The sequence below is a fragment of the Heptranchias perlo genome, unplaced genomic scaffold (genome assembly GCF_035084215.1).
Source record: "Heptranchias perlo isolate sHepPer1 unplaced genomic scaffold, sHepPer1.hap1 HAP1_SCAFFOLD_73, whole genome shotgun sequence".
NCBI lineage: Eukaryota > Metazoa > Chordata > Chondrichthyes > Hexanchiformes > Hexanchidae > Heptranchias > Heptranchias perlo.
This window is the reverse complement of record NW_027139761.1, coordinates 454,944-457,696: the sequence shown is the minus strand read 5'-3', so window position 1 is coordinate 457,696 and position 2,753 is coordinate 454,944. Positions and strand designations below refer to the sequence as shown.

At 46.3% G+C, this 2,753-nt stretch overlaps 1 non-coding gene across 1 annotated transcript; it reads left to right on the top strand.

The window, feature by feature from the left end:
* The first annotated feature begins 2,458 nt into the window (after positions 1-2,458).
* trnas-gcu (transfer RNA serine (anticodon GCU)) lies at positions 2,459-2,540 on the top strand. The gene has a single exon. It is a non-coding gene; the product is annotated as a tRNA-Ser (tRNA).
* The last annotated feature ends 213 nt before the right edge of the window (positions 2,541-2,753 follow it).

The following is a 2,753-nucleotide window of genomic DNA, read 5'->3' as shown; positions in this document are numbered from 1 at the left end:
GGTAAGGAAGGCAGGTTTCCTTCCCTGAAGGGCATGAGTAAACCAGATGGGTTTTTACAACAATCCGGTTGTTTCATGGCCACCATTACTGATACTGGTATTTTAATTCCAACTTTTATTTTTCATGAATTGAATTTCTCCAGCTGTCATGGCGGGATTATGAACTCGTGACCCCGGATTCTGAGTCCAGGTCTCTGGCTTATTAGCCACTTAACATAACCACTATGCTACTGTATCTCTTCGCGCTCCACTAAGTTACTCTCTTTTCATTCCTCTTATTTCGTGCTTTTTCTTTCTGCCTCCAGCACCTTTGTCTGTTTCCTGTTTTTGTTCTCTCGTGTCTCTGCTGGATGATCCAAAATTCAGACCTGTCGCTTCTTCCAGCATTTTCTTCCTTCCACAATCATCGTCCATTTCATTGAGACTTTCCTGCGGCCTTGCCTGCTCTAACATTCACTTTCGCATTCTTACGCCTTTAAGTTTGCTCCACATCGACCGCTGTTTCTCGGGGGCACATGTCCCGCTCGCACCAATGTTCATTTGTGCCTTGAAACCAATCGATACATTTCGATCTGCGTGACTGTTCCAGAGACAAGCACTAAGAAAGCAGGGCAGGCATTCGGAAGGACAGCGGCATACTTTTCCGTGAAATTTCCATGGGGTATCTTGTGACACGGGGGATGTTAACTGAAGAACTGGGTTTTGTTTTCATGGTCGTTGGCGCTTTTGCCCGAGCAGTTGATGTGCGGGAGAGACGGGCGGCGCGACATTGCTGCGAATGACGGCTGAAAGGTGCACTTTTGTCAGTCTGGGCGGTACATTAAGACCGGAAATGTTCCGCTTGATCTTAATAGGTCTGTGGAAATGTCCGATTGAAAAGGAATGAGGAGAAATGAGAAGCGCGGGAATGGTGAAAAAGTGTCGATGACAGGAGGTTGGCCGTGAGCGAAAGGTCCTTTGAATGTCCCTCGCGGAGGGGATTTTGTTCCGAAACGACAGACTTTAAAGCGTGTGGGGAAAGTGAAGTGCGAGCTTTGTCCTTGGGTCATACTGGGTGTTTTCAGGAAAACAGCCATTGTGAATTCACAGAAATGAAAACAGAAAATGCTGGAAACACTCAGCAGGTCAGGCAGCGCCTGTGGAGAAAGAACCAGAGGTCAGCTTTCAGCCCTCTGAAATTTTATATCAGAAATGGACCGACTGGACTGGAGGAGAGCAATGCAGTTGTTCAAGATGATGGAGTCAATCTTTCGATTATTTGGGTTCGGATCCCCCCTCTGCTACAATTGGTAGAGCTGTTCATTTTGGCCGCGTCACCCAAAAATCTTCTTTCCAAAGAAGTGCGTTTCCGCATTGCTGGCTTACATCTGTTTGAACAAATCAGCAAAGTCTGTATTGCCACCCAAAATGTTTCTTGCACGGAGGTGTTGGGATTGTAAGGGGTGATCCAGGTGAAGTATCAATCAAAGTGCGCAATGGCCCCCTGGTAAACGAAGTATCTCTCGTGGTGAGCATAAGATGAAAGACATGTACCATAATTATGTATTTCTTCTTTGCATCACACTAGGATTTATTATCAGGGAATGGACATGAGCAGGTCGATTTACGTCACGCTCCGGTCGCTTTGCATCGCCCCCGACACACAGAATAGAATCATAGAAAGGTTACAGCATGGAAAGAGGCCATTCGGCACATCGAGTCCGTACCGGGTCTCTGCAAGAGCAATCCAGCAAGACCCCACCCCGCCCTTTCACTGTCGCCCTGTATTGTTTTTTCATTTCAAATACTTATCCAGTTCCCTGTTGAAGGCCATGATTGAATCTGCCTCCACCACCCCTCGGGCAGTGCATTCCAGATCCGAAACACTCGCTGTGTAAAAAAGTTTTTCCTCATGTCACCTTACGCTCTTTTGCAAAACACCTTAAATCTATGTCCTCTGGTTCTTGACCCTTCCGCCAATGGGAACAATTTCTCTCTATCTACTCTGTCCAGATCCTTCATGATTTTGAATACCTCTATTAAATCTCCTCGCAACCGTCTCTATTCCAAGGAGAACAACCCCAGCTTCTCCAGTCCATCCATGAAACTAAAGCCCCTCATTCCTGGAATCTTTCCAGGAATCACCCACCATCAACATCCTGGTGGTCACCATGAACCAGAAAGTTAACTGGACCAGCCAGCTGAATGCTGTGGCAACAAGAGCAGGTCAGAGGCTGGATATTCTGCGCCGAGTAACTCACCTCCTGACACTCCAAAGCCATCCCACAATCAGCAAGGCGCAAGTCAGGATTGTAATAGAATACTCATGTGATGGTCATCGACATGAAATGTTAACTCTGTATCTCAAGATTCTGCCTGACCTGCTGAGGATGTCCGGCATTTCCTGTTTTATTTCAGTTTGGCAACATCGGCAGTATTTTCATTTTGAATAAAGGAGCTTTCGCAAATTTGCGCATGCGACGAGGTGGCCGAGTGGTTCAGGCGATGGACTGCTAATCCATTGTGCTCTGCACGCGTGGGTTCGAGTTTCATCCTCGTCGACGTTGTGTTTAATCTTGTTTCTTTCATTCAGTCCATCCAGAAGGTCGGCAAACGGCAGAAGGAAGTTTTTGCATTGTTTGCTGAAATCAGCAACAGTTCGGACCAAGAAGGTATTGAGATTGCAAGGTCGCGAATAATAAAAGTGGACAGTGATGTCGTTGTAAAACGAGTAAATCTTGTAGTCAACGTAAGAGAAATTTATGTACCATAAT